The sequence below is a fragment of the Filicampus tigris genome, chromosome 16, assembly GCF_054856515.1.
Source record: "Filicampus tigris isolate MCC_2025a chromosome 16, RoL_Ftig_1.0, whole genome shotgun sequence".
NCBI lineage: Eukaryota > Metazoa > Chordata > Actinopteri > Syngnathiformes > Syngnathidae > Filicampus > Filicampus tigris.
This window is the reverse complement of record NC_141232.1, coordinates 8199179-8226642: the sequence shown is the minus strand read 5'-3', so window position 1 is coordinate 8226642 and position 27464 is coordinate 8199179. Positions and strand designations below refer to the sequence as shown.

The 27464-nt window shown below is 40.4% G+C and overlaps 1 protein-coding gene across 4 annotated transcripts in view; it reads left to right on the top strand.

The window, feature by feature from the left end:
- Window positions 1–27464, top strand: part of asic2 (acid-sensing (proton-gated) ion channel 2) — a 132887-nt gene that overhangs the window by 3684 nt on the left and 101739 nt on the right. The gene's annotated exons all lie outside the window — the stretch shown is intronic.

The window sequence follows — 27464 nt, the reverse complement described above, 5'->3', positions numbered from 1 at the left end:
TGTCTTCTTCCTCCGCCGAAATGTTTTCGTAGCCGTAGTTTTGTCTGCTAGTTAAGACTTGTGTGCAAAAACTTCTTTGCGAGTTGCTGCAAAACTTGAGGACTAGGCGGTGGCCAAGTCTGAATTGTTTACCTTCAGGTAAGGCGTCAAGATGGGGTACTTTTCGAATATTTTTCTCAACTCTGTCTGTAATGCTTGAAGGTGGTTTACAACTTGTTTGGCCTTGGTGGTCTGGTTGTTGCTACATGTTTTCAGACAGCAAGTGTAATTGTCTCCCGGTCCAAGCACGTCTTCTCCAAAAACAGCTGTGGTCGTCATAAGTAGGGTTGCCATGATTAGTCGACTAATCACGTCGACGATCAAAATCGTCGACAATTAATTCTAATCGTCAACGCGTCATTTATTTATATATTTATTTATTTGGCACATTATTTTCCTCTCGAGACCGCCGCGTCTCGCTCTATCCGCAACGCACATGCGCTGCGGTGGTAATCCGGGTGATGTAAACAGAAGCATTGTGGGTAAAGTAGTGTAAGCCTTACACTGTAAGGGCTAATTCGAATTTGAAAGTTACGGCGCATTTCACCAAATATACTCGATACAATGCAAACCTGCCTTCCATGGCAGCACGATGGGGATGCCCAATCATTAAAAACAATAAATAAAAGGAAGCAAGTTATGGCTAAAGCCTGATTTCATATCTGATATAGGCACAGTTGTGTCTAGAAGCTAGCTGCAGTTAGCATACACACATTACGGTGTGTTTGATGTAACGCTCCTATTTGGTACGCTAAGACGTTGTAGCATCTTCTATGGATTAAGCAGCCATTATTCAGTAAGCTTGCGTTGATTAACAACCAAAACTCTGTTTTGTTTATGCCTTTGGTGGACATCGAAGCAGGAAGTGCACACTTGCGCTCTCTTTCTCTCACTCGCGAACGGAGTGATGCTTTCATAAACTCGGAAATATCAGCCCTCAACACAAAAACGACATATGTGCCACTCATCTGCATCACATAACAATAAAATTCATAATTACGTTTGTTGTAATATACTATGTTATAGTGCAAAAAAAAGTCTTCCTTTTTTTTGCTACAGGTGCATACCACATTTTGATTGTGTAGATCAATTTACTACTTTTAAATTATGCATACTAGTGAACAGAATAACAAAACCTTTTTGATAAAGTTTAAATTAACACAAAATTAAAAATCAATACAAGTGTTTATTTTAGTTTATCTTTAACACAGAGCATTTGCCCAATTTACTCTGATTTCACTACCTTCCGTTTAGAAAAAAAAAAAAAGTCTTGGTGCCCAAGAAGAGTGAAATATGTATGAAAGTACTTCTTTTTGCATTCATAGATCATTTCTCTGTATTAGTGCAACTCTGCATAGTGTATAGTTTTGGTTCAATTTTAAAACGCACTAAAAAATTGCAGCTAAAAAATTTAAGGCCAGAGTATCGCCATCAATTTAAGTCGCTCCTTTATTAATAAACATGTCAGGAATGATGGCTTAAGTTGCAAAGTTTAGTACAAGTTGAATGTACTATCATCTTGTCTTCATGATTAGTTTGAAAGAATTTAAGCTGTAAGCGAATGATGCTTATTATAAGAGCAGCAGCTTACTGCTGCGATTTGCCGCGATTTATATATTATCTGATTAGTCGACTAATTGCGACTATTGTTAGTGATTAGTCGACTAGCAAAATAATCGTTTGTGGCAGCCCTAGTCATAAGTAGTCTCATGAAATCCGAATCGTTTGAAAAGTTCTTCCTCGGCTGAGCAGTTTTCATAGCTGTTTTGTCTGCTGGTTGTGCTTGTCTAAAAAATGTTGATTTCTTAACAGGGACCAAGATGGAATTGATTATATTCACTTAGGGCTTCAAGATGGGGCCACAGGGAACCCCTCCTTATTCACGAGGGTCAACTATTCATGTTGTTTTTTTCTACGGACCCTAATGGTAGCTGTTTGCTGAAAAAAATAACATATTTGCTGCTATCTGTGCTTTTTAATGTCTAATGTGCCACAAAATGCTGCCATAATACAGTATAGTACTGACTAATAGGAAAGTACTGATTGGTATTTTTACAGGTTGCAAAGGTAACATGTACAGCAACGTACATTTAAAATCAAATAGTCGAAGTCTTTTTTTTTTTAAAGGGTATTGTTTAATAAGCTAGAATTGATAAAGTATTTTGGGATCATAATTTGGGTTATTTTTTTTCACAAATGCATTTCATTGGGCGTAAATTATTTGTGACTTTTGGCTAGTCGAGGGCCGGGCCGGACCCAATGCCCTGCGAGTAGTGGGGGTCGACCGTACGATAAATAAGTTCTTTAAATAGATTGGTCCATCTTCAGATCTGATCGTATCAGTGATCTTATTTTTATTTATTTTTTTTGTTATTTTTTTTTTTAATGCCTGATCGGTGATCTGCTCCAAAATCTTGCTCGTGTAAAGCCTAGTTGTCAGTTACTCAAAGATTTTTGTTTTGCTAATCACAGCAGGACTTTGTCCCTATGAATAGCGAGGGTTCACTGTACTTTCCATTCAAGATGGGGCACTTTTCTGACATTTTCCTCCATTTCTCACTCAATAATACATAAAGGTGGTAAGAGTACTCTATGAATTGTTTAGACTCGGTGGTCTGGGTCGGTTACGTTTGTGCGCTCAGCACATTTACACTGTAAACAAACAGTGAGGCCCAGCCTCTGGCTAGCGGGTGTCGTGGCTGGTGATATTCTTTTGGACTCGGCGGTCTGGTTCCATTGCACCGTAAAAAACACAACTGGTATATTTTTGGGCTAAAACAATAACTTAAGTTGGAACAACTTTAAAATATAAATGAACATTTATGCCATCAATGTCAGTTAGCACAACAAAGCAAGCAAATTGTTTTGAAGCCAACAACTTTGTTTTTTAAGTTGGAGGACAAGGGATAATTAATTTTGTACATTATTTCTTTGTTGAAAACGCGAGAGCAGATTTCCACACCAGCAACACTTAAAATATTTTGTTGAATTGCCCAACTTAAAAATTTACTCAAGTGTGTTGCTTTGAAATTTTGAGTTTTTAAATTTTTTTCTTTTTTGTTACCTCTTGTTTAAATAATTTAGTAATGGTTAAGTTGTATTTTAATAATTATTTTAACTTGAATAAAATGAATCAAAATATTTAGTTATATTTTTGTAAATTGATTTTGTATTTATTATTATTTTTTAAGCATTATCAGCATTATGTGTGCCCCCTGGAGTCCATTACTAGACTGCAGGTTGAATCCACTTTCATCAGCTTTGACTCGTTGTGACAATCGGCTTGCCCTCTTCCGTCGCGGTTAGCCCGCGTAGCCTGGCGAGTCCCCGCTTGTCTCCCCTTAGCGGCCATCTTGGATGTCGTGGGCCGCGTTGGAAACTCGCTTCGTAATCGCGTTGACAAGCGAGGCCACGGGAAGGCCTCGTTCTGTCTCGCCGCCTGTTGCTGCAGCTGCTCCTGGCTTGTCACCTCGCTTTACCGTAGTGATGTACTTTCACCTCCCTGCAGATGCTAAAAAAATGGCAAAACTAGAAGGGGGCGCCTGTCATGGGTGTCATGCGATTTTTTTTTTTTTTTTTTTTTTTTTTTTCTTCCCCCAGTCTGCGCGCATGCACCGCGTGAGTGTCATCCAGCATAGTTATCAACACGTGCCCACTTCATGACTACAACACACACTATATTCAGCCTACCTTTTAAGTTCACACACAGTTACTGGAATGTGAAAGACTGTGTCATCCTCAGTTATTCCTGACAATAGCCACCTCACACATTCAAAATAAATGTAACAATTCCTCATGACGTCACACTTTCTTCTGGGTTGCGAAAGCCAAATCTTCTCCGATGGCACCACAAGTAAACGATCTTCTACGTCGTCTGAATTGTCAGTCGGAAAGGTACTCTGTGAGGTCAACTGCATTGAATTTTGCATTTCAACAGGCAACTTGATTCACAAAGAGACACTGAGAATTCAGACGTAGTTACCAACAGAGATGGGCACTTTACCCTTTTTTGCCAGTCCGTCCTCCGTCCGCGACCTCTGTACCCTCCATCCTCAACATTCCGTCCTTATTCATCAAAATAATTATCCCCCGAACCTGTCCGTCCTCATCCTTTTAAAGCGCATCTGTCCGTTTATTCCGTCAGTCCGCCCCCGTTTGTGTACTCGTAGATCGGAGCCCACCAGGGGACATCACGAGAATATTTAAGATTGCTTTATAACTCAATACTATTGCGTTTTATTGCCAAACCTTTGCTTTATAACGCAATCCGTTTTCAGTTTTTATTGAGTTATTCCACAGTGAAATAATGATTGCAAAATAACGCAAGGTTATTTTAGGAGGAAATGAAAGACTTCCGCTTTCCGGGTACCTCAGCGCTGGTAGAGATTTTTACGGTCTAAAGATGTACCACACAAGGACATACTTCGCATGCAAAGGGATAAGGTACTAAATGTTAACATTATCCCGGATTACACACACAAGACAGGCAGGGCGTGTTTCTGTCAGACAGTGAAATGGCGTCTTGACTCCTGTGGCATAATCCATTGTATTACACGTGTTGAACCACTAGAGGGCAGACTATGCCTGTGCAAAGTGTTGTGCAGGCAGTTAATTGAGGCACCTCTGTGGTATCGCAGAAAAGAACAGTGGTCTTGCTTTTTAAAAAGAACCCAACACGTCACGGCGTCAGCCGGTACTTGACGCGGTGAGGAATGGGCGAAAACCCACTTCTGTCCTTGTTAAAAAGATTTCTTGTCCTCCGTCCAGCAGTCTACAAAATCGGCATTCATCTGAGACGGATGAACGGACCATTCTGTCCCTGGGACTAATGCCTATCTCTGGTTACCAGTGAGAAATAAATGAAATGCCACATTCTTTGGTCATGGTAGATGTAGCATAAAGGCGAGTATACTAGCATAATTTGTAAAAGAGTTGAGCCTACAAGTGAGTTTTGATGACTGATGCTGTTTGGCATAAAATCTGTTGAGCTATTTCCTTGTCGTAACCAAGAAAGCTATGATGGCTTGCCCTTTTGATGACGTCCTAACCAGCGAGGCAAACTCAATTCATGGGGATGATGAACCCAACACTGTGAAATGCAGTGTAATATTAATTGTTCTTCCAAGATTAAAGATGTATGCCTGTGACATCTGTCTGCATGTGTTGCCCCACCATTTGTGTTCAAATATGCATTTCTTATAGTCACTCGTGTCCTGCCATCCCAAAGTATCTTGGCTCCGATTGTTTGCTAACTTTCTGAATTGGCCGATAGGATGTCTATAAATATTCCGCAGTGTGAGCAGTATCATTTGTCTTTGCTACTAAATCCCTCTGAGCCTCAATGTGAAAGCTGATTGCTCGCTCCCTGTGGTCTTTTACAAATTAGCTGCTCGCTAATTCGTTATGGACGCGGGCTGATTTTGAGTGAGACGCAATAAGTGGGCGGGTCTTCTGCACTTTTCTCTTCTGATCACCTCAACCCGAGATGAACACACTCCCATCTGTCAACGGCGTTGGCGTTAAGCTACTTTTTGCATCCTTGGCAGAAGACGCCACATCTGAGACCTGTGCCGTTAAATGTGCTTAGAGGAGGAGAGGCTGGAACCTGCCTCCCCACACACACACACACACGCACGCGCACACACAAACACACAATGTGGGGATGATGCCAATAGTGGTAAACACCGGAGACTCATCGATTTGGCCTGTGGTTTTGTCTGGATCCATATCTCATACTTTTATGACTTTTATTTATGGACTGCTTAGTGGACAGCTTCCAAAAGCAAACACACACACACACGCATATACACTGTGGATGAGGTCATGTTCCTCTGGATGTTGGCTGACGCTCATGCAGGCGAAAGAGCTGCTAAGTGCTAAGAACAACACTAACATCAAAGCAATGGGCTTTTTATAACGATGTACTTTCTGCCAGCAAATTATCAGGTGTGCTGGAGGTGCGCCAGCTCCGTATGCTGAACACCCAGCCAGGTGAAACACGGTAAACATTTCCAGCTGTCACATTTGTGGCCCCTCAGTAAGGGAGACACAATATTGTAAACGTCAAATATTTTCAGCCAAGATGCAAAGCAACTCTTCTCAAGGACTTTTAAAATGTCAAGCCGTCCCTCTGGCTGTCCCACCTGTGTCCAGCATCGTTGACGTCTCTTAGCACCGGCGTCACGACGATGTGCCTTCTTTCCGTCAACGTGACACTTGTCGCACCACCAAATCCAAGATTGTCTCCCCCACACAAGGTCAAACTTGTTTTTACTGAACTTCCCAAAGTGTCTGTCTGTGATGTGCCTTCTAAGCAGACTCCTATTATCTTTTTTGTTTTGTTTTTTTTCCCCAAAATGGGACATTCGCAAATATCTGCCTTTTACTTTAGAAAACAATGAGCAACATTTTTTTTTTTCCTGTTTTTTTTCCACGGACCAAACCAGTAATTGAAGCATAAGCAATTTATGAGAAAAATATTAAATACATATTAAAAATAGATATTACAAAAATAATGATCATTTGCAGTAATACAATAGAATGAATAACCTGAAGTAGCCTCAGAAATTGATGTCAAACCAGCAGCCCATATAAACCCATAATTTATTTACAGTAATGCAGCAGATTGATCCTCTTTAGATGTTTGAATGGCCAGTCGAACTTGCTGTGCGCATGCCTCTTTCACAGCATGCTTCAAGTTTATTTTGATGCCATCTCCACACACCTTTCCTGCTGGCTAGCAGACTAATATTCCTGTTTACCGTGGCGATGCTAGAGCTAAATGAGACAAATGAAAGGTGGCGAATGATCCGCACGAGGGCTCATTTTTCTCATCTGGGGAGAAAATGTCTGCGAGGACTTCTAAATTTCTGGCTTCCAACAGTCCCCGCGTTTGCTCTCTTCAGCTGATTCCACTGTCTTCGTTGTCGCCCATTACTCAGAGAGTGGCTGCTTGGATCTTGCGCACTATGGCTAACGTTATTAGGACCTGTGCTCTGAGCTAAACTAAAGTGACCCTCTGTTCATTATGGACGTTATTTTCCAGACCTACCCCGCGATAGGTGCAATATAGAGTATTAGTAGTTGAAAAACTGTTATGTCGAGAGACATACTGTATATAAATCTCTCTTTCTCTTGGGGAGCCGTCTATTTTGCATGGACTGGGTGGATTTATTCCAAAGCAATGTGCATCCATCCAGCCATTGCCCAAACCGCTTATCCTCACGAGATAATTATTTAATTTATGCATATGATGCCCCCCCCCCCATTAAATTACTCTCAATTTCCAGTTAACTTGCATAAATTCTCGCACTTACCATACTTAAGAATCTTTCCAAAATTCCACATGTTAAATTCCTACGGAAATTTACTGCAAAGTGTCCACATCATGAAACCCCAGTTGTGATGGGATGCAAGGTTTGGGATGATGCCGTAGCTAAACTTGAATGCACAGTACTGTTATGTTACGTAGCAAATGGAAATGGTGTTCTTCGGAATATGATGAGCGATGACTGCAATTTTATTACCGCCAAGTGATTACAATCAACTTTTCATTTCCACAAAATATTGTTTAAATCAGGATCCCTCCTTCAAACATGCCGACTAATCAGCGGGGTTTGTTTAATGTTTCTCAGCTGGACGGTGTGACCAGCGGACTTTTAAGAGTGTCTCTCGTAAACTCCGACTTGTTTAACAGCATGTTTTATGTCTCAGAGTTGCATGACGGGAGGCTACAAGGACTAAAAAGTCTATATTAACCTCCCTTTTTATCACCTGCTCTTTTAATGGAAGCCCATTTGTACAGCACTGCAGTATGCTTATAAAATCTCATCTGCTGCTGCACTCTCGCTCAGGAGCTGGACATGCTCAACAAAATTGCATCTGGCGAGTGTGCTGCCTGAACGATAAATGATAAAATGATAAATGAAAGGTGAGACCGTGACAAGACTAGGCGGGACGCGGGGTCGTCCCTCCACGCCGGAATACACGGGAATGCTTTTAGCTGCCCGTTCCTCTGACAGAAACATCTAGAAATAAATAGTTGATGGTGTCCACTGTGTCTGTACATGTGTTTTTGAATATTAATATTTGTTAGCCTTTGCTTATATATATATATATATATATATATATATATATATATATATTTATATATATATATATTTATATATATATATATTTATATATATATATATATATATATATATATATATATATATATATATATATATATATATATATATATATATATATATATATATATATATATATATATATATTTGTTTGTTTGTTTGTTAGTGGTACCTTAAGATACGAGTGACCCAACTTATGACCTTTTGAGATACAAGTGGGTTTTTATTTTTTATTTACAATATAAACTTTATGCCATTAAAATTAGATAAAAGCACTCGGTGGTGGACCAACTCACTGCACAACAAGCAGCAGTTTGGCAGATGGTGAATAATTCTTGGAGAAAAGAGGCATCAAGCTGTTTATTGCTACTCCAATTTGAAGTTTACTGTCAAACCAAACTTAAAACAATTTAAATTTTAATTTTTATATAGTATACCACTTTCACATGACATAAGTTAGGTTTTTCTGCGATGATGGTTTAAGATGACTCCAAAATGTGTCCAAATACACCCTACCATCCTAACTAATGGTTACAGACACCGCGTATAGTTATCGGCGCGATACTGGCCTAATTTCATGTATCGAGTCTTCACGACGGCGGCTGATACTAAGGCGCCCTCTTGTGGCTGCTTTACTATTGCGAAGTAAATGGCATGCATGGGTGACAGAACATTTTTCTAATTGCAATGTATCCATGTCAATCCTCTGTCACCATTAAGATGAAATTCACTTACCGGTAAGCATATATGTGTATGTGTTTATAAGATTTATATTAATGCTTAGAGTGCATTATGAGTGTGTTGCTACCAAAATGTCTTTATTTGCCAACTCAATTTGGGTGGTATGATGACTTTCTTCATGACAGTATTTCATGCATGTACTTAATTTACTCATTTACAAGCTTTCATTGACTGAGAAAAATGGAATGTTACTATTCAGTGCATTGATCAGGCTAGTTTGTGTTTTATTTCTGACTTAAATTCTCTCTTGCAGTGTCACTGTTCAGCCTTTTGTCAGAAATACATGAAGTCTTTAAACCAATGTCAGATAATTTTCCTGGAAATCTTATGTATCAAACGTACTAGTGGTATCGGTTACTTGGTATCGTTGAGTGCTCATACTGGTATTGGTGCTTAAGAAAGTGGTATCACATCAAGCATCCCTCAGTACTGTCAACTCTGAAATGCTCCTTTGTTATTGTCGTAAGGCGTCAAGGGGTTTGTGCCTGAGTCAGAGTGCTGAATTGACACGTCAACTCTCGTCACAAAGAGACATTTTGCGTTAAGCGTCGCTTGCCGCCCCCTCGATCCCGTTGATCACTTTGGTGGCCATTGTGACGAGCGCCGAGACTGAAGTGTTTGTCACTGCCAGACCGAAATGACTTCCCTGAGCCTTATGACAGACTTGACTGCAGAAGTATTGATTTTTTTTTTTTCCTCCCCTGCTTCCTTTTTGCCAGCAAAAGGAGTGAAAGTGTATTTTCTTGAGGAAGCTTTAACTTTTTCACTCCGCTCGGGGAAAGGGTGTTTATATTGTAAATGTGCTGACTTGGCTCATGAGTGCAGTGCCTGCATGTTTCTCATTGCCAAGTATTGTATACTGTATAGCGGTCCAGATGACACCCAATCCGGAACGTGATGTCACCAAGCAACAACCTCAGGTTCTCTTCTGAGAACCACATTTAAAAACAAAACGAAAAAGAAGTGCACCCCTGATTGTACATGATACTATATTAGTTTGCACAACGCTGTACATAAGGGCTGAATGATTTTGAAAAATAATTGCGATTAATTGGTTGTTGGTTGTTTGACTTGCCAATAAACACAAGGTGGTATTTTTAATGTAATTTTGCACATTTGCAGGAGTCCTTCAGAGAGAGATTCATAGAGATTTTGTTGGATTGTGGGTATACTGTATCGTCGAGATAGATATGCAATACTAAATTGTGAAACTTGAGTTTGCTTGTGCGCCGGACATGGTGGCGAATATTGATGATTTGCCATTAATCACAAAAGTTTAGTAACGACTTATGAAATTTGGGGGAAATTGAGCCACTAAAGCCAATTTCACTTTGACATGCAGACTTAATTTCATGTTGCTTTCATGAGTTCAGTAGACCCACGTAAAAAGTCTCCACGTCATTCCTGGAAAGATACAGTAAAGGCTGCCATTTTGGTTTGAACTGGACACTTTCATGTCATTTTTACCATTTCCATGGATCCTTCAAAGACTAATTCCCTAATATCGGATTCTACCACATGTAGTAGACATATTGTTGATGCTTAAATTGTAGTTTTCATAGGAGTATGTCGGGGAAGTTTGACTCGTCCTAAAACTCTAAACTCAAATAATCTGATAATGCAAAGTCTGAGATGTCTTGTGAAGTTGAAATTCAAAGACGCCCCCTACCGTCAGAAATGTGGCCATGCCATAACCCTGCTCCTACTATAGTGGCATTGCTTCTACTTTTGATTCAGTCACATCATGTGGATAACATTGAAATGGTCTCCCAAATAAAGGCTTTTATATCCAGTTATTTTGCATGGTGCAATCTAAATGAAGTTAAGAGAGATTTATTAAAAGAGGCTCACCGTGTCATTGATTTGATGTGATACAGGGGGCATTAAAGACATAAAATGTGACGGTTGCCGAGACTACGCCTTGGGTCCTTGATTACAAAAGCAGTATTAAAAGCAGCCGTTAGATGTAATACCTTTTTTTCCATTTTAAAGCCCATTATCACCACGTCCTTTGGCTGGCAACCTTGAAAGTGAACACTTAGGAAGTGTTTTTATGATATTCTAACATGCGGCTGCTGAGCTGCAGGCCAACTTGGGGGGAAGCTCCATCTCTTTTTGTCGCGAGTAGCCTGATGCTATCTTCACTCCTGCACAAAACAATTAGCGTCAACTTAGTTTGCCAGCGCTTTTACCATGCTAATTTCCACAAAGTGTCATGCACTCAGCTAATCTCGTTTTTGAAAATACAGACAACACTAGGGTGGGGTGGGGGTATGCTTTTGGCCATAGTGGCCATCTTTCCCCGGAAGATGGCTTTGGGGGAGGCGGGCTATTTTCGACAGCACATGGGTGACCTAGATAAACACCCTGCGATCCTTCATTGTGCACACGTCGCTGCTGTGGCTTGTCATAGCCAGATGTTGACTGGGTGCGTTAGCGTTTACCAACATGACAATGCACTGTTCTGGAAACTGTCATGTTTGATAACATCTGAAGCTGGGGATACAATGTGAAGATCAAGCCCCTTTCAGCACCGATTCCAAGTCTGGTCCCGTGTCGGGGCAATGCCCGTTGAGTTGATATGAAGTTACGAATGATGTTGTTGCGTGTTCATGAAATTTCACCACAGACCAAGCCCCCAGCATCAGAGGCATACAGTAAGAGTAGTGGGCGTTTATTTGCCTGCTCCATTCGAACAGAGCCGAGCAAGGCAGGACATTGTCTGACACCTCGAAAGTCAGCAATTTTGCGTCAACACTGCATTTTTTTGTTGGTAAATTTCACATCAGTGCAGTTAGATTCGTCTTCTTGAGGTGGAGTTAAGGTTCTGATTAAGGTCTGGACTTTAGGTTAGGTTTCGAGTTAGAAATTCAGGTTAGGGGCAGATCGCTGTCTGGTGTTGTAGTTAGATTGGGTGCCATAAAGTTTAGTTGTTTTTAACTTTAACATTCTGTGTCCACGGACAAACGTTTAGAGATTTTCTATCTAGGGTCGTTTTAGGATTCCTTTTACGGTTAGGGTTTGGATGGTGTTAGCATGGTTTTTCGCATTTCCATTTCGAGTCCACAGAACTCCCAAAATATTTAGGATTTAGGGTTAACGTTTTTTTTTTTTTTTTTTTAAGAGTTCTATTTTAGATTTAAGAACTGGAGCTTCAGGTTGAAGTGGGTAAGGGTTACTGTTAAGATTTAAAATTTCAAGTCAAGAAGGCTGGATTTCTTTTTGAGTTAGGGTTACTTTGAGGTTAGGGATTCTGTGTCTAAAATTGGGATTAGGGATGGGGTTAGGATTTGAATTGGATTAGGCATGACAAGTCCACAGAAGGCTGCAAATGATGACATTGTCTTTATTTAGGATCAAGGGGAGGATGGAATTAAGGCTGAGTTTATTGATAGCATTGTTTTTTTAGCATTAGCATCCACAGAAGGCTGGAAATGCAGTCAACAACAGTGTGAAATGGCTTTAAACACTGACTAATTATTTGATTTTGAGTGATATGTGGTTTAATAAAGTTATCGCGGCCAATTAACATGTACTGTGCAAGTTGAGATTCAAGGCTAAGCACTTCTAAAACTGTCCATCGTAAACAAATCCAAATGGTCACACTGTGTTCCGATAAACACAAAAATGCCATCATTTTGGCCTTTCGCCCTGCTGGTGGCCACCACTTAACCATCCTAAGTTAACAGACTCCTGATGTGTCCAATTAGCCGGAGATGGAGGAGGCAGATGCAGTGACTGATGGCGCAACGCGACTCCATAACGAGATGCTAATTAGCCGATACATCGCAGGCCGGCGTTTGCGGCCGCGACCCCGCATGTTAACGCCGCAATTAGCCGTAACCACGTCCCATTTGCTTTTATATCTCTTTGTTTTACAGTCGCCCTGCTCTTGCGTATTGCCACCTCCATGTTTACTCTTGTTGTGCCGATTAATCGCGCCGCTAAATGGCAGCCCGGGGTGAGGGTGACGGGGCGGTTACCGCGGCGTAGGGTGGCTGTGGTATTGTACAACTAGAATGTTCATAGATGCTTTTGCTGTTCTTATATATAATAACAGATGTCTCGGTAAAGAAGTGCTAAAAAACAGTCGCTCTCATCCATTCCTTTGTCTTGCACCCAGTGTGTGGTTAAAACTCCATCCCTTGTCAAATTCAGCTTATCCTCTGTATCCCTAGCAACCACATCATTATATTTATCCTCATTCCACTATTGCATCTGTACATTTTATCCTGGAGGGAAAACCTAAGTGTATAAAGTCCTGTGTTAGCAAGCTATCAAACTTCGCCGGCATGCACTGTCCACCAAAATATTTGCAGTCAGAGAAGGGTAAATCCAGGTCCAGAAAGTAAAAAAAAATTGATGTGGCTCCCTGCTGTGGCGGGATGATATTTCCTGCCCGAGGAAAGAGATTCCTCTGGCTCGGTGCGCTTGCAGCCGGGATATCCAGGTACTGTTTACACAACTCAGCCAAATGGGGAAATTGTCCCCGTTCTGGGCCCACCAAAACAGCAGGTTCTGGAAATTAGTGCTGTTTACAAAGAATCACAGAAACCTTTGTGTGTGGTGGAATATTTCCTTGCTCTACTTCCATTTGATAGTGTAGACAGAACAACTGCTCAGTTATTACTCGAGTTTCATGGTTTTTGACTCGTCATCAAACATGGCCAGCATGCCCCGTCCACTTGTAATGCGATTACAAATGTCTCACAATGTTAAGTCACCCTTATGCCTAATATACGTCATTCCAATTCAGTACCAATCAGCAAAAATCTGTAGGACAAATCCATCTTTAAAGGTACCCAAAAGTGTCCACCTTAAACTGTTTTTGGGCATAGTTTCCTGAGACTTTTTTTTTTTTGTGGGTCTACTCCTGATAGACATGCTTACTAAATTTGATGTTTCTAGTTTGTGGGCATTTTCAAAATATTCAACATCAATTTTCTAAAACACTACCTTTTAACCTCCAGTTTAGAGCACACCGCCGCCGGCCTTGGTTGTTAGTTGAAATAAGGCCTACTGAGGTGCGCAGACGTCATACGTGAGCTTTCAGATGTGTGAGAATGGTGGATGCATTGTGCTGCATAAGTCTACAGTGCGCCTCCTCCTCGGCTGGCCTGCTCACGTCTGATGCCATCATTCTCAAAAGACCTCCACTATGAGCGGAGGAAGAGAAAGATATAAAAAGATGGATGGTGTGTGTGTGTGTGCGCGTGTGTTTCAAGATGAGTAACACCACTGTCCATTTGCCACAGATGGACTCGCTTGTCATTTTCAAGTAGAAAAGTCCAATTTACAGGTTGGACTTTGATTGCAGCAATTAGCTGATTTTTACCCCTTGACTGCACAGTCTTCGGCACTGTGTGAAATTGCTCCGTTTGTTTGTGGAATAAATCGCCGTCTTGAAGGTGATCCTGGTGAATGTCCCCCAAGGCCTTTTTGACAAGTCAGCCCCCGAAGCCAGTTTTATGCAGCAGTATGAAATTTAATAGGCTTGTCTATCATGATTAGATCCACGGATAAGTCTCAAGAAGCCATGCCTTATACACACAGGAAGTCTAACATTTTGGTTTGATGCTTCCATTTGAGTCATTTTGCTAATTTCTAAGGTTCTTTAAAAGGTGACCTCATCCTGAAGATTCTGTCCGATTTATTCTTTCAGTTGAGAAATATTAACCCTCTAGTAGACGAGAGGGCAACCACTTTGAGGATAATGAGAGATATACAATTAAATTCGATCCTTATTGTAAGGAGGCAGTTCAAATACAACCTGGATGGCTGCTGTAAGAAGTGTCTGTCTCTTTCATTCCTGCATGAACGGACTAAGACAGGACGACTGAAAAAAGTGTGAAATTTGTTTTTATATGGAGCACTGTGCTACTAAGAAATTTTGTCGGATTGCTACTACATTTAAATCACGTATACAGGAATTCCTCAGTTTACAAACGAGTTTCGTTCCTACACTGGCGATGTAACCTGAATTTCCACCTATGTCGGAAACTTGATGACTCTCCATAAAATGTGACTCCGTTAATCAAGGTCAGACCCAGACCAAACCTTTTTACGTGATGATAGGTTGAGATTCCCAGATACAATTTGTATTATTTCCGTTCCCTTTCTCTCAGTTCAACATTTTTGTCAGTCTATATCAATGTTTTCAAATGGTCACTAAGGGAGTTAACTATTTCAGCTGAGAACTATTGTTGGCATTGTGTTTACTTTTGAAGGTTTCAATTTCATATCAATTTTTTTTATAGTGACACTTCAGGAGGTGCCTTTCATTTTTGAGTCATTGTTGTGAGGTAAAGAGAAAAAAAGAACAGCAAGCACGCCCTTGCCGTCAAAGTGATCAGAAAACAAAGTACAAATCTGTAATCTGCTACAGCACAGTAATTAAACCCCAAACCAGAAAAGAAGTGGGTTGCTTAGACGACATTTTCTGTCTGCTTAAAAAAAGCAAGAGACATTAGAGAAAATGACATGATTTAACTTCAAGAACTGCAGAGAAGTAGGAAGGAGAGAAAAGTTTATTTTCCGCATTTCTTCTTTCTCTATCCCCCAAAGCGCATTCATTAAAGCAAGCGAAGGCAGCATCTCCATCTCCCACTGTCGATTAGTAATCAATACGCGTTGTCGAAGTTGGTCTGGCAAGATGGACTTTTTCCATTCGGGAGACTTTTACTTTTACTTCCGGGAGGTCAACATCACCATGGTTTGGCTACCTCCTCATCGAGTCGTGATGCAGCCAAAATGGCAAGTCTCTAAAGCCTCCCTGACACATCTACTCTGTGTGTCACTCTCGGACTGCTTAGAGCGCATCCATTATTCACCACTCGCTCCCCAAGGCGGCGGCGCACCTTGCGGCGGGGAGGGACCGCCGCTCGCTGGGGCTGCCAGGGTTAACGAATCGCCGAGCAAAGCAGTCGGGCCCGTCGGGTCCATTTCAAGTAGTTGTAGCAGCAGCCCTGTTGGAATCCTAATGCCGCGTTTGTATCAAACTGAAAGAACATCGTACCTAAAATGGGGCTTATGCATACTTTTTAAAAAAAAAAAAATCTTAATCTTGTAATTTATTATGGGTGTCTGTTGCAAAATTTGAATCTTTATGCTGAATTAATGGAAAACTCAGCGTGTTCATTATAAAATGAAGCTCAGGCTTAAGGTGTCAAGTTTTCGCTGAGCAAACTAGTAAGGCCTGATAGCGTGGGTCCATTTCAAATAGTACTTGGTATTGACTGCACACTTTGTGAGTTTAAATATTGAACAGGTCTAATATTTACAATCATCTGGGGAGGGGGGGGGGTTGGGAGGATCCCTCTTAACGCACCTTGCACCTCAGGACAGTATCTTAGGATAATCTTTTCCAGTCATCTGATACTGACTTTGAAAGTGGGGAGGGCGGTGCTCCAATTTGTCCTGATTTATTGATATGCGTTTACTTCAATGTGTTGCCTGATGATCTATTGGACAATTTGACAAATTCCTTTTGATGGCTGATTTAAAAAAAAAAAAAAAAAAAAAAAAAGACATGATCCTGCTGTAGCTGTTTTTGCAAGGATGGATTTACACTACATGGCCCGATTATATTGCCTATTGATGTGAATAGACAACAAAAACAAATATAAGTACCAAGTTTTTAATTGGCCCGGTCATTCTTTTGCAGTACTAATGTCATACAAGTGTCATACTTTTTTTCCAGTGACAAAGTATAGCAATCAAGACTGACGGCACTGGTGCATTTGCCATGTTGGGCTCTTATCGTCTCTCTGGTCTAGCAATTTGGATCTCAGGTAAATGTCACCTGGTGTTCTTGGTTGGCCATATTGTCACAAAATCACCAAGGAACACTTAATTTTCTTTGAAGGTAGTTTTAAAAACTACCACTATTTCTAGATGTACTCTTCGCGGTAAGTGACCAAGTCAATCCTGTGCTATATGGATTAGACAAAAATTGCATTTTTGCCACAAATCTGAATTGGTTTGATCCCTCATTTGAATTCAAGAGTCCTATAAACGTCCTACTTGACAAAGCAAAGCAATCAGAGCAGACTCTACGGGACCATTTCAAGTATTTTTCATGTTGGACTCTTATCGTTTCTCTCGTATAAAATGGAATGAACGTCGTATCTCAGCTAATATGGCACCTGATGTTCTGTTGGCCCAATCGAAAATTGGTCCAATCCTTCTTTTTGGATACTAATGTCCTGTGACAAACCCAGAATGTAATCCATTAGCCTGAGCGGAAAACACAACAAGTCTTATTGAGTCTCTGTCCTCTTATTTGTGTCTGTGTGTTGTTTGTCGGAAGGACCATATTGCTTTCCCCCCTACGACTTAAACAAAAACATCCATTATTCATGTTGCTGCCTGCTGGCTACTTATTCAGATCTCTTATTTATAAGTGTGATGGCGACTGTGACTCAGCTTCAGTGGTAGTAATGTTGTCTAAGGATTCATGCATACTGTATGCTATATATATAACTTCGGTACGGTATATTTTCGGTCTCTTAATTTAGTAAATTATAAAGACACTGAAATCTTTAAACACTCAGCAGAAAAAGCCTATGACACACCTAAGTATTCAAGTTAAAGACAAGTTGTCATTACAGTACATGTATTCACTTTTTGTGATTAAAAAAAAAAACATACAATAGCAGTTACAATTATTGCTAACTACAACGTATAGTAAAACTCTTTTTACAATGAAAAAATTTAAAAAGTCTTTATGAAATTGTATACACTTTTTAGGCATTGAAATCTTTGAATGGTCAACAGCATATTGTAACGAATTGGGTTATCTGTGGTCGGATTTGCGTGTTGCTGAGTTGTGATGTTTCCGAGGTCCATGAATGCATCGTACGGCAAGCGAGTGGAGCAGCGGGCAGTTGTATTGGATTAATAAAACCGTGATAATTAAACTACGTCTGACAGCGTGTTCCTGGAGGACTCTACAGTATGAAAATCTCGCCATTTAAGTTTGACGTTTTTGCTCCCTCGTCTAAGAAACATTCACAGTCGGATGATGCCGTGCATGTTAGACGTGCTTGCCGCAACGTAGCCGCCGATTTCTTGTAGCAATGTCGGCACACAACTTTCGGACATATCCACGCACCTTTCCCCATCGGCGATGGGTAACAGGAAAGCCAGAATAATGTTCCCAAACACGAGACCGCAGTGTACGCGGGGACCTTCGAGCTCTGCCTCTTTTCTGGCTCTCTCTTTTGTGCCGCCACTCTCGTCTCCCGCATGCAACAGTCACTGCCGCCATCTAGTGGTGAAGTGCCTGATGCTGCTTGCTGCACATACAAAAAAGACAACCAACTCAAAAAACTCGTGAGTTATGGTACGTAAACATCAAGATACCAGTGGAACTAAACTATATGTGATGGCTCGGTGTTCGTCATTAGACCTTGTTCGCTGCATTCCGTGCGTCTCCCCTATACAATTTCTACGCCGATAAGTCAAGTCCAAGTATAGCGGCGTGAAATTAAACCAGGGCGAGGAGTTGCACTGCAGCAAGCTGAGGAAAGGTGGATGAGGTGATATGAAGACTGAAAACTGCCAATTTTTCACCTCGGGGCGAGTACTGCAACCGTAATAGAATCACTCCTGTGTGTTAGGGAGTTGAGACAGGGGTGTGAGATTTATCACTCAACTCTCACGTCTCTGTTTTCAAGGAATGTACACTGCACACTTTTCATATTGATAATATTGAGGAAAATAATAATAAATCACAATTATATTGTAATTAACTCATTCAGTCTTGGACTGCATGTGTGATGGCGGTCATCCGTCTCAAATCTACCTGATCACCGGTCCTCAGATAAATAGTGTACTAACCAGCTGTATAAATGCTGCTGACTCACCGGCTAAATCAACTCTTAAGGCTGTCGAGGAGTGAGATTAAACGAATGTATTTTTGCAGCACGAACTGGCATCTCTTGCAGAGGCACACTGAACAGACTATTTACTGAACTCGGCTCACAAGTGATCAACTTAACATTCGTCTCTTAAGCACATCATCCCAATCAACCCACGCTTAATCCGCTTATTACATTGGACCGAGCGTAAATGAATAAGTAATGCCTGGAGAGTGATGCACAAAGATAATGTCATAGAAAAGAGACTGTTATTGTGTTAACATCCCTGACACTACTATTAGTGTAGCTACAGAGCTAACCCAACCCCCCACACATTAAAATAATATTTATAAACTATAACAATGGTTATACCCTATGTTTTTTTTATTTAAATATAGCACAAGTGTATATATATATATATATATATATATATATATATATATATATCATAAAATCCTGTTAATAGCACACACCTGAGTATAATACACCCCACCCCCAAAATCACCCTAAAAAAAACCCCAAAAAACGTTTTTTTTTTCCTTCTGTTCTTGTGTATATTGCGGCCCCCCTATTTACTGGTATCCTTTATTATCAGAGTGAATAATATGAATGAGTAAAGTGTCAAAACATGCCAATAAAGTGTAAATGTGTTTAAAAACTATGCTCTTTTCCCATACTTACGATTAAGGTCTTCCAAAGTATTTTTAAGTATCATGTTTTCAAAAACCTTGTTCTTGCAGTGTACGCACGTAGTAATTTTAGTAAGCTATTTTTCAATTTCTTTACTTTGCTTTTAAATCTATTTAATTGCAAGTATCAGAGAGTTGGGACTCCGCCTGTGTGTAATGGAGTTCATCAACTTTTTCCTGCCCTGTTGTGTTTTCCCATGTCATCTACCTGCATGAAAGGTACTGATACTGAGTTGAGGAACAAAGTTGATGTCCCAGTTTTTTGCATTCAGAGGTTGTGTTAGAGCAGTAACAGAGGCTGATGATTGTCTAAGGTACTCAAACTTACACTATCACCTAAAAAAAAAAGTTGTTAGCTCTCCAAGTACCACCACCATGACCACCATTTGTGAAATCAGATCCTATGTCCCAATGTTTTTGTGCTTTCTCCGTGTGCAAAGCGCTGTGAACCAATAGAGCAGATAATTTTAATCCCTTCCTTGTAGTAACTGACATTCATTAATAAAAAAAAAAAAAACATTAAAAAATCATCGCCATAACAGGTTTTGTTTTTTATCTCCCCTTAGCCAGATGCGAGTTTAGACCTGAGGCTTTCGTCAATCTCTGTGAATTGTGGGCTTGTGAAGCCCTTTGAGACTCTTGTGATTAAGGGCTATATAAATGATTTTGACTTGACTTAAATGAATGAAGAAAATCAGAAGGACAGCGTAAGGAAAGAAGAAAAAGGCAGGTCTGAGGTGTAAGAAAGAATGAAAATAAAATTATTCCCCCTTCCTTCTGACCGAAGGAATGGGAGAATAAAGAAAAGCAGAAAATTAGGAAGGAGGGAAGGAATTTTGGTTAAGAATGAAGGATAAAGCAGGTCTGTGGTGGAAGAAAGGATACAAAATAAAGTGGGCCTGAGGAAAGAAAGAGGAGAAAGGAAAGGTAGGAATAACAGAAGGAAAGGAAAAAACAGGTGTGTGGTAGAGTGAAGGAATGGGCAAGGGAGAAAGCAGGGATTGAAAGAGGCAAGGCAGAAAGAAAGGAAATATCAGGAAGGAAAGAAGAACAAGGAAGATGGTCTGAGGGAGGGAAGGAAGGAAGGAGTGGATGACAAAGGAAGTCAGAAGGGAAGGAAAAAGTTCAAGAAGGAAATGTCTACTGGAAGAAAGGAAGGAGGAATGAAAGATGAGTGAGGAAGGAAGAAAAAAAACAGGTATGAGTGAAGGAAGATAGGAGGTAAGGATGGATTTCATGAACAGGAGGAGAAAAAAGCAGGTCTGAGGCGTGATGGAAGGAAGACAGAAAAGTGGGTTTCAGCGAAGGAAGTAAAGTCGTAAGGATCTATGAATAAAGGGCGGGTCAGAGGGAAAAAGGAAGTAGGTCAAGAAGGAGAAGTTTTGATTAGATTTAATAAATGACTATTTTAAAAGTGTATATCTGCTTTTTGTCCCACTTTGTTCAAGGCAACAGCATATGTGGAGCCACTATTCATGTGTTAAAACTCCTAGCGACTCACTTACTAACTCTTTTCAGCAGCCCTCAAACAAGTCTCAAGTATCTACTTTGGCAAAACTCATTTTGGACGCGTTGGGTAATTAATTAGTCTGCGCTTTTTGCTTTAGGGAGTAACGACTCCCTGGTGCTCCGTCGTGTTTTCGAGGTCTCTTTCAAGCTTGTGCTCGCCTTGAGCATCTTTGCATGCAAAAAAAGGGAGAGAAAAAAAAGAAAAGTACCATTGCGGGATAAGAATATATGTAAACATTGTAACCCTACACTTTTTGCATATGAATGTGAAGTGGAATATGTTGCACAAAAAAGACAAAAAAATATGAGGATATTTTGGTTGACTGTGGAGGCACATTTTTCTGAAAATTTGCATCAAATTCCAAAGGGAATTTCACTTAGCACATAACCAAATAAAACAGTTTACTGTTTAAATTAGCAACAAGAAAGGCTAAAATAATTGTGAAATTAAAAAAGCTAAACCTGCTGTGAGTTCGCCCTTTAATGTTTTTGCTAACATAAGAAGCCCTTTCCTGGAAAATTCCCATCAAATTCCATCTCATACTAATGTTTGACTTTGTACATAATTACAAAATACAAAGCCGTGTATTTTTTGAGTAACCACCAAAAAGCTAAATAAAAAGTTACTTTTTTTCTGAAAATTCTCTTCAAATTTCTCAACCTCACACATTGGATTGTGTGGATTAAGTACCAAATAAAACAGTCTACCTTTTAGAGTAGGCAAAAAAAAAAAAACTTTGAGGTTTTTAGTTCAAGGGCTTTGCTAACAAACCCACACACACACACAACTGGCTATCCATGCAAAATATTGTCTCAAATTCTGAATCTAATTAATATCTAATCTAGTTAATTCTAATGTTACAATTGCAGAAGTTCAAACGCATCCTCACGCCAGCCTCACTTCCGACCCGACAGAATTTCTGACAGAACCTGCCGCAGCGCGACTTTTACGCGGGTCACTCCCCTTAACCTCTTCCTCGTTCGCCGACACGACCTCTCGCAGGGTTTGTCGAACAACTTCCGGCGTGCTGCTGACGCGCTCGGCCGGCTTGATTAGCTGCGTCTTTGCGTACGGTCGGCGCGATAAGAGCGAGAGAAGTTCAGCGCAACAAGCGGTGAAAGAAATCTCACTGGCTCAACGTCGCATCAATAATTCAACAGCTGCTGTCGTGACGAGCAGCACAAAGAGGAGAGCGACACAAGCTTGGAAATGAAAAGGAAAAAAAAAATCTGAACAAGCTGATGAGTGACAGTTACAAAATGTTTGGTCTGGTAAAAATAAAGGTGGCGCAGAGTGTTCTGATCACAGTTCTGTCTTCTGGGCTTCTTTTTAGTCACGCTCACAGCTCCTTAATTAGTGCAGTAGCGCGCAATAAGAACCACATAGAATCATAATGACCGACAATATCCCTGTCCATATTTACATCAGGCAATGAGACTGGGCAGAATGACAGCAACAGTGCGATACGAAACATGAATAATGGATACAATACAATATTTATGCGGCAGTGAATGTGAGCAGCAGCAAGACTAGTCAGCAGAGTTGTATGTGGCAGCTGTACATGAATATTAAAGAGTCTATATAGATATGCAGATGTGAATGGCAAACTGCACATGAATAGGTGATGCAGATACAGTTGTGAATGTGAATAGCAGCAACAATAGTCAGCAGTATTATCTGTGCACTCTAAAAACAGTTAGGTTAAAAATAACACGGTTTTGGGACAAAAATGGACCGATCCACTACTTGGGTCAATTTGACCCAACTTTCTGGGTTGTTTTCTGCAAAAAAACAACCACCACAAAAAAAAGTCATTTTGTGCTGAACAACCCCAAAAATTGGCCTGTTTTGTACAAAACAACGCAATAAGGTGGGTCAAATTGACCCAATTAGTGGATCGGTCCATTTTTGACCCCAAATTATTTTTAAGCCAACTGCTTTTAGAGTGTGGCAACTCTACACAAGTGATAAATAGCATACATTGGTACCAGCCTTTACAGTTTTCAGCCATATTGCCCGGCCCTAATGCATACGATTCCATACTGGAGTGTGAGCAGCAGCAAGAACAAGCAGCCAGTGCCACACAAGGACAGTTGAGTTGCGACTGTTTACAACATTATTTTTGCAGACTGGGGAGGAAAAAAACGTGCCAGCACACTTTGGCAGAGGTTAAATGTTGACCATGCTCCATGTTTATCATGCTGGAGATCAGTAAACTTGGCGAGAGTGTCGGGAGTGCACATTAAAGGAGGGACAAAGTGTTTCCCAGACAAGAGAACAGGTGTGGAGGAAATGTGCTCACCCAAGGAGAAGAAACAAATGACTCGAAGCTCCTCGCCCCACTCTTATCTTTCACACCTGCGCTGCCTTGTTCCTGTACCAGTCGCTGTTCCTCAGTGTTTCTTACTCGTTCCGCTGCCTTCATCTTTTATTTAGCTCGGCACGGCCTCTACCTCCGTCCGTCCCTGTTTACGGCCTCCACCGTGCACCCGACTTTCACTGCCTTGCAGATTTATTTGTGATCACCGCCGTGCTTGTTGTGCCTGGAGAGGAAATTCTGATCCCCCCCAGCATGACTAAATACAGATGGACCTAGTACACGGACCATTTGATGCTTGTAGTAGGGACAGGCTTCATACTGTCCAACGTACATTCGCCGTTTGCAAAAAGCTGCTCCTCACAGCGTTAGCGTTCTCTTTGATGTGATACCGTTCACTTCAATTATGATGCAACATGTTTGACAGGATTTGTACAGTGCAAACTAGAAAACAAACCCAACTAACTTGTGCTGTTTCTGTGTAATCCTACTAATGAGCTGACGAACAAATGTAATCCTGCTTACTGAATATGAGCCAACTTGTCTAGTTTTAGTGTAGTCCTTGATAACTAACAACTGACTTAAGTTATTGATGTGGATTTTTGCACTTTTTGTGCAATTTTAATTACTCTCTAATTGGCTTTGTGTTTTGCATAAACCTGATAACTAACTAACCAACTACCATCAATTTAGCATTTTGCGATCTAGATACCTAGCTAACTGACTGGCTAATCTTATATGGTTACCAACTTGAGTAGTATTCGTGTAATCCTACTAACAAACTAACTCAGAAATGAACGGAATAACTGTTTTGTGTAATCGTGATGACCAGCTACCAGGTTAACTCATCTTTGACGTTCAACTTTTGTAGTATTGACTTTTCAAAACATTGCCTTTTTGCCAATGTACCAACTTGCTGTTTTTTTCTTTTTCCTTGTTCTTTTTTTTTTTTTTTTTTTTTTTTAAACCACAGCTAACGTAAATATCATGTAGCATGTCACAGCTCGCATGAAAATGTTATGCTCGGTTTTAGTTTTACTCTAAAGTGTGCACACTCCAGCATGGAACCTGTGGCTGTAATGGAAGCATTAAGCTTCGGATACCCCAAGCAGATGCAGCTTTACACTCCACCCCATAACTTATTCCGCTCCATCTTGGCGTTCCTTTTTCGTAAATCAATTCTCCCGAGCTTCTGCTGCGATCCTTTTTTTATTTTATTTTTTTTTTCCTCTCAATCTCACTTTATAGTCATCTTCCTCCAATCTTTTATCCGGGCCTTCAGCTTCGGTCGGAGGTCTCTCCGATATCAAACTGTGCATCTGGGCAGAGCTCCTATGGGATTTCTATGCTGGAATTATGGTTTATCCAACTTCTTTTCAACAATCTTCATCCAGCACGACTGTGAGGCAGAGGAAAACATAGCATTTTCTGCACAACTAATGAATCATCAGGTAGTCCTTTTTATAGTGCCTGTTAAAGACAGCAATTTCCAACTTTTTTCCACATCACTGTTGTGTTTAAACGACACCATCACAGAATGGGGGAAGCAAAGTCCATGCAATTTTCCACCTTGGTTCCACTGTAATTACAGTACCTTTTAAACTTTTATAAAAATAATAACGCAGCGAGACAATGCCGATAAGACTCTGAGTGTGGATGAATGTTTTCTTGCGTGTCCCACTGTATGCTTTTTTTTTTTTTAATATGCAACCACTTTTATATATTCCATAAAAGTCTGACTTTCCCTGCATTTTGTTTTTGCTTACCGCCGCTCTGTCGGAATGGCACTGTCACTGAATGTGATGACAAAGGATCTGGCAATTTTGTCTTTTGAGGTTGTATCAGAAATGTAAAAAAGCAACAAGAGGGCACCTGTGTGTAAGGAATATCAAAAAGTTGAGAAAAGTGCTGCACTATCTCACCTCTGCTCCATTCTGTGTAAATGTTAAATGTGGTTTCATGCTTTGAGTGTCTCTTTTGAGGCCCTTTTGTACAGTGTGGGGAAAAAAGCCAACATTATTCCGCCTTTAGCAGTGCCGCTGTCTTGTCTAAATAGCACAGTCATGGAATAGGGGGCATGAAGTGGAAATGGGAATCGTTCTCCACCTTTGTGTAAGGGAATGCCAGAAAGACTGGAGTGCTGGAATATCTTGCTTCTGCTGGGTTGTGTATGATTTAAAGTAAAATGCAGATAAATGGCTTGTTGAGTCTCCCTCTCTATGATTGTTTTGCTTCTCGTCACTTTGATACAGGCTGTAAAAATAGAAGTGTGTGCAGCATGGTACATCAATTTCTCCCACTTTTTTGTGTTGAAAGCAGTTATCATTGTCCAGCTGACACAGAATTGGTGACGTCCCCATTTTCTTCCTCAGGTAGTACAGAGTTAGTGACATACCTGCACACAGTTGTGGCCCATTTCCCTTCACTGGATTCTGTGTTAAAGGTGTCTCATCATTGATGGTGCTATGCTAGGTTACGCCCTTTGGACTGCTTGTAATAGCCATCATTTTTGCGCCCTTTTTCTGCAACTTCATTCCGTCAATTTTCAACCATCTCAGGGACCTATTCAGACAAAACTGGGGTTATGAACCTGTTTATTTGATGTCAGTACAGCATTTCCCCTGCGAATATTGAAAGACACCAGTAATTGAGGCCCACCTGTAAAAGTGCCGATAGGTGTCTCAAGATGGTGGTTAAGCACTACTTTAATCTAAATGAAGCTCCTCAACATAGTTCCTTGACACCAAAAGGTGACTCAATGCTACCAAAGTAATACTTTTTATTTCCAAAGCTTTGGCCAGGGCTATGAGTTGTTGTTTTTGTTTTTTTTTTAAGCGAATAAAGTAGGATAGGTTACTCCACCAAAAAAAAAAAAAAAATACACTATACACCAAATACACCATACACTGCCCGCAGAGCATCCGTAAAGCTGAAATTAAAAGTGATTTCTAGAATGTTTTTTTTTTTTTTCCAGAGTTCATTAGTATTTTAATGAAACACATAAAATACAGGTCTCCACCCTAATTACTGCCTGGCACTCTTTGCGGTTGAGTAAATACGTTAGCAATGATGCTCTAATTACATCTGACACTTTCACTCTCCTGCTTCATTTTCCACCACCCTACACAGTACACCCACCCACCTACCATTCTACCCATCTAATCTGCACATGTTGCACGGTATCTTGCGGCACGGGAGAAAAGAGACGGGAGATGAATGCAAGACCGCCTTCAAAAAAAAAAAAATGCTAGTTTTGCCATACCCCCGCTTGACTCGGGCCTAGATTTGTGTTTATTGCTCTAGATGTGTTCTCATTACACACTGCTGCCCGTAAGGAAGACACATACACACACGCACACCCACGCACACACACATACACACACACAGAGGCATGATTGCTGATCCTTACTGCCAAGAAGAAGGCAGCAGACGGAGAAAATAAACCCAAACATTTGCATATAAGTGAAAACAGCGTCAGAATTTATTGCTTCATTTTTCACTTTTTCTGCAGTCTGGAATGACTCATCGTTTAGCACTGTGATGTCTTTGATCATCTGGGTATTGTTTTTTTTTTTTTGATTACATGTGCAATTTGCTGCTTTTGGCTGTTTTGCAAATTGTTTGTACTGTAAATATCGTCTAGAACTAGAATTGACTGAAAAATAGATTGTTCAGTGGTATTTGTAAGTAAAATGAACAAATATACAAATGTACCAATATATTTAACCATTTCTATTCATTTTTATCAAATTATTTAAATTATGTTACATGCACTTTTTTTTCTTTTTTTTCACATGGCATATTTATCGGAACACAAGTTTGCGGATAAGTAATATTCAGGTTGAGAGTTCCAGGGTTTTTCCTGAGTCAAATTGACTGGCACAAGCATCCAACTTCAAACTCATAACACCGTGTTTTAGTAACACTCCATTTTGAATAAGGCGCTTGTCTGTGAGCACGAGGCAAAAAGCGAGTGAGCAGGCCATGGGGGTGTGCTTATGTTGATTGTATCTGTGAGTGTGTGGAAAATGCTTGACACCTCGTAAGTCACGCCTTCTGATCTGTGTCATTTTCTTTGGCGTGGTCATTTATTGTATTTCAAATTAAAAGCTCCTTCTCGCCACAGATCAGATTTATCATGCACTACTGTCAAGTCACAATTACCGATTGAACAAATGT